The sequence below is a fragment of the Canis lupus genome, chromosome 37 (assembly GCF_048164855.1).
Source record: "Canis lupus baileyi chromosome 37, mCanLup2.hap1, whole genome shotgun sequence".
NCBI lineage: Eukaryota > Metazoa > Chordata > Mammalia > Carnivora > Canidae > Canis > Canis lupus.
In genome coordinates this window covers 32,114,628-32,127,971 of record NC_132874.1, presented here as the reverse complement: position 1 = coordinate 32,127,971, position 13,344 = coordinate 32,114,628, and positions in this window count along the sequence as shown.

The following is a 13,344-nucleotide window of genomic DNA, read 5'->3' as shown; positions in this document are numbered from 1 at the left end:
GTCCAGGTGAGGCCCAGGTGGGGACCAGGATCACCAGATCCAGGGGAGGCCCTTGAAAGTACCAGAGTCCACAGTACGACGTCAGTCGCAGGTGGGAAGCAGGGTCAGCAGGTCCAAGTCAGTCCAAAGTGGGGTTCACAGTCACTAGGGCACGGTGAGACCCAGAGGGGGACCAGAGTCACCTGGTCCAGGTGAGGTCCAGTTGTGGAACACAGTCACCGGGTCCCAATTTTGCCCAGTTGAGGACCATGGTCAACAGGGCCAGGTGACGCCCAGTTGGGGACCGGAGTCCCCAAATCCAGGTGAAGCCCAGGTGGAGACCACAGTCACCAGATCCAGGGTAGTCTCAGATGCAGACCAGAATCACCAGGTCCAGGTGAGGTGCAGGTGGCAACCACACTCACCAGATCCCGGTGAGGCCCTGGTGGGGACCAGAGTGACGAGGTACATGAGAAGCTAGAAACACTGCAGCCACCAGGTCCACATGATATCCATGTGGGAACGAGAATCACCAGTTACAGGTGAGGACCAGGTGTGTATCCGACTCACCATGTCCAGGCCAGACCCAGGTGGGAACCAGTGTCACCATGTCCTGGTGTGGCCCAGGTGAAGACCAGAGTTAATAGGTCCGTCTGGGTCACTGTTAGTGAACAGTGTAACCATATCCTGAAGTTACCCAGGTGGGGACCAGAGACAAAGTTCCAGGTGAGGTCCCGATGGGAACCACAGTCACCAGGTCAGGTGAGGCCATGCTTAGGATCAGAGTCACCAGTTACAGGTGAGGCCCAGGTAGAGCCAGAGTCACCTGGAACAGAAGAGGCCAAAGTCAGGACCAGAGTTGCCATGATCAGGTCAGTCCCAGTGGGGAAGACAGTAACCATGTCCCGCTGATGCCCAGGTAGAACCAGAGTGACCATGTCCAGATGAGGCGCAGGTGTGGAGGATGTTCACTAGGTCCCGGTGAGGCCCAGTTGAAGACCAGAGTCACCAGGTCTAGGTGAAGCCTAGAGGGGTACCTGATTCACCTGGTCTAGGTGACATCCAGATGGGGACCAGAGTCACCATCTCAGGCTGAGGCCCTGAGGGGATCCAGAGTCATCATGTCCAGGTGAGGCTCAGGTGTGGAACAGAGTATCCAGGTCATAATGGTCCACAGGTGAGGACCAGAGTCACCAGATCTGGGTGACGCGCAGATAGGATCAGAGTCACCAGTTCCAGGTGAGGCCAAGAAAGAGTCCACAGCAATCAGGTCCACGGGGGGAACAAAGTCATCAGGACTTGGTGAGGCCCAGACGGGGACCAGATTCACCAGGTCCAGGTGAGGCCCAAGTGGTGACCAGAGTCCCCGGGTCTGGGAGAGGACCAGGTAAGGACCAGATTCACCAGGTCCAAGAGGCTCACGTGGGGACCTGAGTCACCAGGTATGGGTGAGGCCCAGGTGAATCCCCACTCACCAGGTCCAGGTGAGGGCAACCTGCAGCCCAGAGTCACCAGATCCAGGTGAGACCCTAGTGGGGACCGCAGTCACCAGGTAAATGTGAGTCTACAAGAACACCACAGTCACCAGGTCCAGGTGTGGTTCATGTGGGAACGAGAGTCACCAGGTCCAGGTGAGGCCCAGATGGGGACCACAGTCACCAGGTGCTGATTGCGGCCTAGGTGGGGGGACCAGAGTCATCAAGACCAGTTGAGGGCAAAGTGTGTAACAAAGTTATCATGTCCAGTTCAGGCCCTGGTTGGGAACAGAGTAACCATGTCCCATTGATGCCAGGTGGGAAAAGTGTCACAAGGTCCAGACGAGGCCTAAGTGAGGAGTAGATTCACCAGGTCCTGTTGAGGCCGAGGTGAGGACCAGTGTCCCCAGCTCCGGGTGAGTCCCAGAGGGGGACTAGAGTCACCCGGTTCTGGTGATATCCAGGTGGGGACCAGAGTCACCACGTCAGAGTGAGGCCCAGAGGGAGACGAGAATCACTAGGTCCATGTGAGGCCCCGATGTGGAACTGAGAAACCAGGTCCCATGATGCCCATATGAGGACCTGAGTAACCAGGTCAAGGTGAGGTCCCTGTGGGAACCAGTCACCTCGTCCCGGGGAGGCCCAGGTGGGACCACAGTCACCAGGTCCAAGTGAGGCCCAGGTATATAAGAGAGTATCCAGGTCCCAATGATGCCCAGGTAAGGACCAGAGTCAACAGGTCCAGGAGAGGCCCAAATATGGATCAGAGTCATTGTGTTCCAAGTGCGGCCAGATGGAGACCACAGGAACCAGGTCCAGGAGAGCCCCATATGGGGACCAGAGCCACCGGATCCAGGTGAGGTCCAGGTGGGACCACTGTCACAAGGTCCAGGTGAGGCGCAGGTGGCAACAGGATTCACCAAGTCCAGGTGAGGCCCAGGTGTCGACCAGTCACCACATCCAGGTGCGGACCAGTAAGGACCAGATTCACCAGGCCCAAGTGAAGCCCAAAGTGTGACCAGAATAGCCAGGTAAGGGTGAGGCCCAGAGGGGGAACCAGAGTAACCAGTTTAGTTTGAGGCCGAGAATGGGACCAGAGGTCCCTGGTCAAAGTGAGGCCCAGGTGTGGAATAGAGTATCCAGGTCCCAGTGATGCCTGGGTGAGGAGCAGAGTCACTAGGGCCATGCAGGCCCAGATGGGGAACAGAATCACTAGGTCCTGTTGAGGCATAGAATAAGACCACAGTCAGCAGTATCAGGTGAGCCCCTTGTGGGAACCAGAGCCACTCTATCCAGCTGAGTCCCAGGTCCATGTGAGGCCCACGTGAGGACCAGTTTCATCAGGTCGAATTGAGGCATAGCTGGGGACAAGAGTCACCAGGTCTGGGTGCGGCCTAGGTGGGGAAAGATTCAGCAGTTCTGAGTTAGGTCAAAGTGGGGACGAGAGACACCAGGTACAGGTGAGGCAAACTGAGGACGAGAGTCACCAGATCCAGGTGAGGTCCATGTTGGAATGAGAGTCACCAGGTCCAGGAGACGTCCAGGTGGGAACCAGAGTCACCAGGTCCAGATGAGGAGTAGGTAGTGAGCATATTCACTAGGTTCCGGTGAGGCCCAGTTGAGGACCAGTGTCACGAGGTCTAGTTAACTCCTAGAGGGGTACCAGATTCACCTGGTCTAGGTGACATCACGATGGGGACCAGAGTCACCATGTCAGGCTGAGGCCCAGGGGGGATCCAGATTCATCATGTCCAGGTGAGGCTCAGGTGTGGAACAGAGTATCCAGGTCATAATGGTCCACAGGTGAGGACCAGAGTCACCAGATCTGGATGAGGCCCAGTTAGTTTCAGAGTCACCAGTTCCAGGTGAGGTCAAGAAGGAGTCCACATCAATCAGGTCCACGGGGGGCACAAAGTCACCAGGAGAAGGTGAGGCCCAGATGGGGACCAGATTCACCAGGTCCAGGTGAGGCCCAGGTGGTGACCAGAGTCCCCGGGTCTGGGAGAGGACCAGGTAAGCACCACATTCACCAGGTCCAAGGGGCACACGTGAGGACCTGAGTCACCATGTATGGGTGACTCCCAGGTGAAACACCACTCACCAGGTCCAGGTTAGGCCAACCTGCAGGCCTGAGTCACCAGATCCAGGTGAGGTCCATGTTGGAAAGAGAGTCACAAGGTCCAGGAGAGTTCCAGGTGGGAACCAGAGTCGGCAGATCCAGGTGAAGTCCAGGTGGGGACCAGAGTCACCAGATCCAGGTGAAGCCCAGCTGGGGACCAGAGACACCAGATCCAGGTGAAAGCCAGGTGGGGACCAGAGTCACTAGGTACAGATGAGGCCAGTTGAGGACCAGAGTTACCAGGTACACGAGAGGCCCCGGTGGGGATCAGAGGCAACAGGTACATGTGAGGCCGGCTTGGGGACCATGGTCAACAGGTCTTCTTGAGGCTCAGGTGTGGAACACAGTAACCGGGTCTAGGTGAGTAACCGGTGGTGACAAATGTTACCACGTCCAGGTGAGGCCCAGGTGGGGACCAGGATCACCAGGTCAAGGGGAGGCCCTTGAAAGTACCAGAGTCCACAGTACGACGTCAGTCGCAGGTGGGAAGCAGGGTCAGCAGGTCCAAGTCAGTCCAAAGTGGGGTTCACAGTCACTAGGGCACGGTGAGACCCAGAGGGGGACCAGAGTCACCTGGTCCAGGTGAGGTCCAGTTGTGGAACACAGTCACCGGGTCCCAATTTTGCCCAGTTGAGGACCATGGTCAACAGGGCCGGGTGACGCCCAGATGGGGACCGGAGTCCCCAAATCCAGGTGAAGCCCAGGTGGAGACCACAGTCACCAGATCCAGGGTAGTCTCAGATGCAGACCAGAATCACCAGGTCCAGGTGAGGTGCAGGTGGCAACCACACTCACCAGGTCCCGGTGAGGCCCTGGTGGGGACCAGAGTCACGAGGTACATGAGAAGCTAGAAACACTGCAGCCACCAGATCCACATGATATCCATGTGGGAACGACAATCACCAGTTACAGGTAAGGACCAGGTGGGTATCCAACTCACCATGTCCAGGTCAGACCCAGGTGGGAACCAGTGTCACCATGTCCAAGTGTGGACCAGGTGAAGACGAAAGTTAATAGGTTCGGCCGGGTCGCTCTTAGTGAACAGTGTAACCATATCCTGATGCTACTCAGGTGGATACAAGATACAAGGTCCTGGTGAGTCCCAGTTGGGACCAGAGACATGAGGACCAGGTGAGGTACCGATGGAAACCACAGTCACCAGGTCAGGTGAGGCCATGCTTAGGATCAGAGTCACCACTTACAGGTGAGGTCCAGGGGGAGCCAGAGTCACATGGCACAGAAGAGGCCAAAGTCAGGACCACAGTTACCACGATCAGGTCTGTCCCACTGGGAATAGAGTAACAACGTACCGATGATGCCCAGGTAGAACCACAGTTACCAGGTCCAGTTGCAGCCAACCTAAAGGCCATGCAATGGAACCATGTCCCGATGATGCCCAGGTAGGGAAGAGAGTCACCAGGTCCAAATGAGGCCCAGATGGTGCATATTCAATCGGTCCAGGTGAGGCCCAGTTGAGGACCAGAGTCACCAGACTTGGTTGAGGCCTAGAGAGGTACCAGAATCACCTGGTCCAGGTGACATCCAGATGGATCCAGAGTCACCAGGTCAGGGTGAGGCCCAGAGATGTTCCAGAGTCATCATGTCCAGGTGAGGCTCAGGTGTGGAACAGAGTCACCAAGTACCAAAGTTGCCCAGGTGAGGACCAGAGTCAACAGGTCCAAGTGAGGCCCACGTGGGGACCTGTGTCACCAGGCATGTGCGAGGCCCAGGTGGCATTCCCACTCACCAGGTCCAGGTGAGGCCAACCTGCAGGCCATGAAGAGGAACCATGTCCCGATGATGCCCAGGTAGGGACCAGAGTTACCAGATCCAGGTGAGGCCAACCTGCAAGCCATGCAGTGGAACCATGTCCCGATGATGCCCCGGTAGGCACCAGAGGAACCAGGTCCAAATGAGGCCCTGATGGAGCATATTCACTACGTCCGGATGAGGCCCATTTGAGGACCAGAGTCACCAGAACTGGTGAGGCCTAGAGGGGTACCAGAATCACCTGGTCCAGGTGACACCCAAATGAGGACCTGAGTCACCAGGTCCAGGTGAGGTCCCTGTGGGAACCAGTCACCTCGTCCTGGTGAGGCCCAGGTGGGACCACAGTCACCAGGTCCAGGTGAGGCCCAGGTATATAAGAGAGTATCCAGGACCCAATGATGCCCAGGTAAGGACCAGAGTCAACAGGTCCAGGAGAGGCCCAAATATGGATCAGAGTCATTGTGTTCCAGGTGAGGCCAGATGGAGACCACAGGAACCAGGTCCAGGAGAGCTCCATATGGGAACCAGAGCCACCAGATCCAGGTGAGGTCCAGGTGGGCCACAGTCACAAAGTCCAGGTGAGGCGCAGATGGCAACAGGATTCACCAAATCCAGGTGAGACCCAGGTGGCGCCCAGTCACCAGATCCACGTGCGGACCAGCTTAGGACCAGATTAACCAGGCCCAAGTGAAGCCCAAGGGGTGACCACAGTCACCAGGTAAGGGTGAGGTCTAAAGGGGGAACCAGAGTAACCAGTTTAGTTTGAGGCCCAGAATGGGACCAGAGGTCCCTGGTCAAAGTGAGGCCCAGGTGTGGCATAGAGTATCCAGGTCCCAATGATGCCTGGGTGAGGACCAGAGTCACTAGGGCCATGCAGGCCCAGATGGGGAACAGAATCACTAGGTCATGGTGAGGCATAGAATAAGACCAGAGTCACCAGTATCAGGTGAGCGCCTTTTGGGAACCAGAGCCACTCTATCCAGCTGAGTCCCAGGTCCATGTGAGGCCCACGTGAGGAGCAGATTCATCAGGTCGAATTGAGGCATAGCTGGGGCCAAGAGTCACCAGGTCTGGGTGCGGCCTAGTTGGGGCAAGATTCAGCAGTTCTGAGTTAGGTCAACGTGGGGACGAGAGACAGCAGGTCCAGGTGAGGCCAAACTGAGGACCAGAGTCACCAGATCCAGGTGAGGTCCATGTTGGAAAGAGAGTCACCAGGGCCAGGAGAGGTCCACGTGGGGACCAGAGTCACCAGATCCAGGTGAAGTCCAGGTTGGGACCAGAGTCCACCGATCCAGGTGAAACCCAGGTGGGGACCAGAGTCACTAGGTCCAGATGAGGCCCAGGTGAGGATCAGAGTTACCAGATACACGTGAGGCCCCGGCGGGGATCAGAGCCAACAGGTCCATGTGAGGCCGGCTTGGGGACCATGGGCAACAGGTCTACTTGAGGCCCAGGTGTGGAACACAGTAAGCAGGTCCAGGTGAGTCCCCGGTGGTGACAAGAGTCACGACGTCCAGTTGAGGCCCAGTTGGGGACCAGGATCACTAGGTACAGGGGAGGCCCTTGAAAGAACCAGAGTCAACAGTTCGAGGTCAGGCGCAGGTGGCAACCAGGGTCAGCAGGATCAAGTCAGTCCAAAGCGGAGTTCACAGTCACTAGGGCACAGTGAAACACAGATGGGGACCAGAGTCACCTGGTCCAGGTGAGGTCCAGTTGTGGAACCCAGTCACCGGATCCCAATTTTGCCCAGTTGAGGACCATGGTCAACAGGGCCAGGTGAGGCCCAGTTGGGGACCGGAGTCCCAAAATCCAGGTGAAGCACAGGTGGGGACCACAGTCACCAGATCCAGGGTAGTCTCAGGTGCAGACCAGAATCACCAGGTCCTGGTGAGGTGCAGGTGGCAACCACACTCACCATGTCCCGGTGAGGCCCTGGTGCGGACAAGAGTCACGAGGTACATGAGAAGCTAGAAACACTGCAGCTACCAGGTCCATATGATGTCCATGTGGGAACGAGAATCACCAGTTACTGGTGAGGACCAGGTGGGGATCTCACTCACCATGTCCAGGTGAGACCCAGGTGGGAACCAGTGTCACCATGTCCAGGTGTGGCCCAGGTGAATGCCAGAGTAAATAGGTCCAGCTGGGTCACTGTTATTGAACAGTGTAACCATATCCTGATGCTACTCAGGTGGGTACCAGATACAAGGTCATGGTGAGGCCCAGGTGGGACCAGAGACATGAGGTCCAGGTGAGGTCCCGATGGGAACCACAGTCACCAGGTCAGGTGAGGCCATGCTTAGGATCAGAGTCACCACTTACAGGTGAGGCCCAGGTGGACCCAGAGTCACCTGGTACAGAAGAGGCCAAAGTCGGGACCAGAGTTACCACGATCAGGTCAGTCCCACTGAGGAATAGAGTAACCACGTCCCTATGATGCCCAGGTAGACTCCGAATCACCAGGTCCAGATGAGTCACAGGTGGGGACCAGAGTTACCAGGTACACGTGAGGCCCCGGTGGGGATCAGAGGCAACAGGTCCATGTGAGGCTGCCTTGGGGACCATGGTTAACAGGTCTACTTAAGGCCCAGGTGTGGAACACTGTAAGCAGGTCCAGGTGAGTCCCCAGTGGTGACAAGTGTCACCACGTCCAGGTGAGGCCCAGGTGGGGACCAGGATCACCAGATCTGGTTGAGGCCTAGAGGGGTACCAGAATCACCTGGTCCAGATGACATCCAGATGGGGACCAGAGTCACCAGGTCAGGGTGAGGCCCAGAGAGGTTCCAGAGTCATCATGTCCAGGTGAGGCTCAGGTGTGGAACAGAGTCACCAGGTACCAATGATGTCCACGTGTGGACCAGAGTCACCAGGTCTGGGTGACGCGCAGATAGGATCATAGTCACCAGTTCCAGGTGAGGCCAAGAAAGAGTCCACAGCAATCAGGTCAAGGTGGGGAACAAAGTCCCCAGGACTGGGTGAGGACCAGATGGGGACCAGATTCACCAGGTCCAGGTGAGGCCGAGGTGGTTACCAGAGTCCCCGGGTCTGGGAGAGGACCAAGTACGGACCAGATTCACTAAGTCCAAGAGGCCCACGTGGGGACCTGAGTCACCAGGTATGGATGAGGCCCAGGTGGCAACCCCACTCACAAGGTCCAGGTGAGGCCAACCTGCAGGCCAGAGTCACCAGATCCAGGTGAGGCCGTAGTGGGGACCGGAGTCACCAGGTAAATGTGAGTCTACAAGAACACCACAGTCACCAGGTCCAGGTGTGGGTCATTTGGGATCGAGAGTCACCAGGTCCAGGTGAGACCCAGGTGGGGATCACAGTCACCAGGTCCAGATTGAGGCCTAGGTGGGGGGACCAGATTCACCAGGACCAGTTGAGGCCAAAGTGTGGAGCAAAGTTATCATGACCAGGTGAGACCCAGGTGGGAAACAGAGTTACAATGTCCCATTGATGCCAGGTGGGAAAAGAGTCACAAGGTCCAGACGAGGCCTAAGTGAGGAGTAGATTCACCAGGTCCTGTTGAGGCCCAGCTGAGGACAAGTGTCGCCAGCTCCGGGTGAGTCCCAGAGGGGGACCAGAGGTACCCTGTCCTGGTGATAACCAGGTGGGGACCAGAGTCACCACGTCAGGGTGAGCCCCAGAGGGGGACGAGAATCACTAGGTCCATGTGAGGCCCCGATGTGTAACTGAGAAACCAGGTCCCATGATACCCATATGAGGACCTGAGTCACCAGGTCCAGGTGAGGTCCCTGTGGGAACCAGTCACCTCGTCCAGGTGAGGCCCAGGTGGGACCACAGTCACCAGGTCCAGGTGAGTCCCAGGTATATAAGAGAGTATCCAGGTCCCAATGATGCCCAGGTAAGGACTAGAGTCAACAGGTCCAGGAGAGGCCCAAATATGGATCAGAGTCATTGTGATCGAAGTGAGGCCAGATGGAGACCACAGGAACCAGGTCCAGGAGAGTCCCATATTTGAACCAGAGCAACCAGATCCAGGTGAGGTCCAGGTGGGACCACAGTCACAAGGTCCAGGTGAGGCGCAGGTGGCAACCACACTCACCAGGTCCCGCTGAGGCCCTGGTGTGTACCAGAGTCACGAGGTACATGAGAAGGTAGAAACACTGCAGCCACCAGGTCCACATCATGTCCATGTGGGAACGAGAATCACCAGTTACAGGTGAGGACCAGGTGGGGATCCGAATCACCATGTCCAGGTGAGACCCAGGTGGGAACTAGTGTCACTATGTCCAGGTGTGGCTCAGGTGAAGACCGGAGTTAATAGGTCCGGCTGGGTCACTGTTACTGAAGAAGTAAACATATCTTGATGCTACCCAGGTGGGTACCAGAGACACCAGGCCCTGGTGAGGCCCAGGTGGGACCAGAAACATGAGGTCCAGGTGAGGTCCCGATGGGAACCACAGTCACCAGGTCAGGTGAGGCCATGCTTAGGATCAGAGTCACCAGTTACAGGTGAGGCCCAGGTGGAGGCAGAGTCACCTGGTACAGACAAGGCCAAAGTCAGGACCAGAGTTACCAGGATCAGGTCAGTCCCATTGGGAAATAGAGTAACCATGTCCCGATGATGCCCAGGTAGATCCAGACTCACCAGTTCCAGATGAGGCCAAGAAGGAGTCCACAGCAATCAGGTCCAGGTGGGGAACAAATTCACCAGGACTGGATGAGGCCCGGATGGGGACCAGATTCACAAGGTCCAGGTTTTTCCCAGGTGGTGACCAGAGTTATGAGTTCCGGGTGAGGAACAGGTAAGGACCAGATTCACCAGGTCCAACTGAGGCCCACTTGGGGACCTGTGTCACCACGTATGGGTGAGGCCTAGGTGACAACCCCACTCACCAGGTCCAGGTGAGGCCAACTTGCAGGCCATGCAGAGGAACCATACCCGATGATGCCCAGGTGGGAACTAGAGTTACCAGGTCCAGGTGAGGCCAACCTGAAGGCCATGCAGTGGAAACATGTCCTGATGATGTCCAGGTAGGGACCAGAGTTACCCGGTCCAGGTGAGGCCAACCTGCAGACCATGTAGTGGAACCATGTCCCGATTATGCCCTGGTGGGACGAGAGTCACCAGGTCCAAATGAGGCCCAGATGGAGCATATTCACTAGTCCAGGTGAGGCCCAGTTGAGGACCAGAGTCACCAGATCTGGTTGAGGCCTAGAGGGGTACCAGAATCACCAGTTCCAGGTGACATACAGATGGGGACCAGAGTCACCAGGGAAGGGTGAGGCCTAGAGAGGTTCCAGAGTCATCATGCCCAGGTGATGCTCAGGTGTGGAACAGAGTCACCGGGTACCAATGATGCCAAGGTGAGGAACAGAGTCACCAGGTCTGGGTGACGCGCAGACAGGATCAGAGTCACAAGTTCCAGGTGAGGCCAAGAAAGAGTCCACAGCAATCAGGTTCACCAATCAGGTGAACAAAGTCACCAGGAGTGGGTGAGGCCCAGATGGGGACCAGATTCAACAGGTCCAGGTGAGGCCCAGGTGGTGACCAGAGTCCCTGGGTCTGGGAGAGGACCAGGTAAGCACCACATTCACCAAGTCCAAGGGGCACACGTGAGGACCTGAGTCACCATGTATGGGTGACGCCCAGGTGAAACACCACTCACCAGGTCAAGGTGAGGCCAACCTGCAGGCCTGAGTCACCAGATCCAGGTGAGGTCCATGTTGGAAAGAGAGTTCCAAGGTCCAGGAGAGTTCCAGGTGGGAACCAGAGTCGCCAGATCCAGGTGAAGTCCAGGTGGGGACCAGAGTCACCAGATCCAGGTGAAGCCCAGCTGGGGACCAGAGACACCATATCCAGGTGAAGCCCAGGTGGGGACCAGAGTCACTAGGTCCAAGTGAGGCCAGTTGAGGACCAGAGTTACCAGGTACACGAGAGGCCCCGGTGGAGATCAGAGGCAACAGGTACATGTGAGGCCGGCTTGGGGACCATGGTCAATAGGTCTTCTTGAGGCGCAGGTGTGGAACACAGTAACCGGGTCTAGGTGAGTAACCGGTGGTGACAAATGTTACCACGTCCAGGTGAGGCCCAGGTGGGGACCAGGATCACCAGATCCAGGGGAGGCCCTTGAAAGTACCAGAGTCCACAGTACGACGTCAGTCGCAGGTGGGAAGCAGGGTCAGCAGGTCCAAGTCAGTCCAAAGTGGGGTTCACAGTCACTAGGGCACGGTGAGACCCAGAGGGGGACCAGAGTCACCTGGTCCAGGTGAGGTCCAGTTGTGGAACACAGTCACCGGGTCCCAATTTTGCCCAGTTGAGGACCATGGTCAACAGGGCCAGGTGACGCCCAGTTGGGGACCGGAGTCCCCAAATCCAGGTGAAGCCCAGGTGGAGACCACAGTCACCAGATCCAGGGTAGTCTCAGATGCAGACCAGAATCACCAGGTCCAGGTGAGGTGCAGGTGGCAACCACACTCACCAGATCCCGGTGAGGCCCTGGTGGGGACCAGAGTGACGAGGTACATGAGAAGCTAGAAACACTGCAGCCACCAGGTCCACATGATATCCATGTGGGAACGAGAATCACCAGTTACAGGTGAGGACCAGGTGTGTATCCAACTCACCATGTCCAGGCCAGACCCAGGTGGGAACCAGTGTCACCATGTCCTGGTGTGGCCCAGGTGAAGACCAGAGTTAATAGGTCCGTCTGGGTCACTGTTAGTGAACAGTGTAACCATATCCTGAAGTTACCCAGGTGGGGACCAGAGACAAAGTTCCAGGTGAGGTCCCGATGGGAACCACAGTCACCAGGTCAGGTGAGGCCATGCTTAGGATCAGAGTCACCAGTTACAGGTGAGGCCCAGGTAGAGCCAGAGTCACCTGGAACAGAAGAGGCCAAAGTCAGGACCAGAGTTGCCATGATCAGGTCAGTCCCAGTGGGGAAGACAGTAACCATGTCCCGATGATGCCCAGGTAGAACCAGAGTGACCATGTCCAGATGAGGCGCAGGTGTGGAGGATGTTCACTAGGTCCCGGTGAGGCCCAGTTGAAGACCAGAGTCACCAGGTCTAGGTGAAGCCTAGAGGGGTACCTGATTCACCTGGTCTAGGTGACATCCAGATGGGGACCAGAGTCACCATCTCAGGCTGAGGCCCTGAGGGGATCCAGAGTCATCATGTCCAGGTGAGGCTCAGGTGTGGAACAGAGTATCCAGGTCATAATGGTCCACAGGTGAGGACCAGAGTCACCAGATCTGGGTGACGCGCAGATAGGATCAGAGTCACCAGTTCCAGGTGAGGCCAAGAAAGAGTCCACAGCAATCAGGTCCACGGGGGGAACAAAGTCATCAGGACTTGGTGAGGCCCAGACGGGGACCAGATTCACCAGGTCCAGGTGAGGCCCAAGTGGTGACCAGAGTCCCCGGGTCTGGGAGAGGACCAGGTAAGGACCAGATTCACCAGGTCCAAGAGGCCCACGTGGGGACCTGAGTCACCAGGTATGGGTGAGGCCCAGGTGAATCCCCACTCACCAGGTCCAGGTGAGGGCAACCTGCAGCCCAGAGTCACCAGATCCAGGTGAGACCCTAGTGGGGACCGCAGTCACCAGGTAAATGTGAGTCTACAAGAACACCACAGTCACCAGGTCCAGGTGTGGTTCATGTGGGAACGAGAGTCACCAGGTCCAGGTGAGGCCCAGATGGGGACCACAGTCACCAGGTGCTGATTGCGGCCTAGGTGGGGGGACCAGAGTCATCAAGACCAGTTGAGGGCAAAGTGTGTAACAAAGTTATCATGTCCAGTTCAGGCCCTGGTTGGGAACAGAGTAACCATGTCCCATTGATGCCAGGTGGGAAAAGTGTCACAAGGTCCAGACGAGGCCTAAGTGAGGAGTAGATTCACCAGGTCCTGTTGAGGCCGAGGTGAGGACCAGTGTCCCCAGCTCCGGGTGAGTCCCAGAGGGGGACTAGAGTCACCCGGTTCTGGTGATATCCAGGTGGGGACCAGAGTCACCACGTCAGAGTGAGGCCCAGA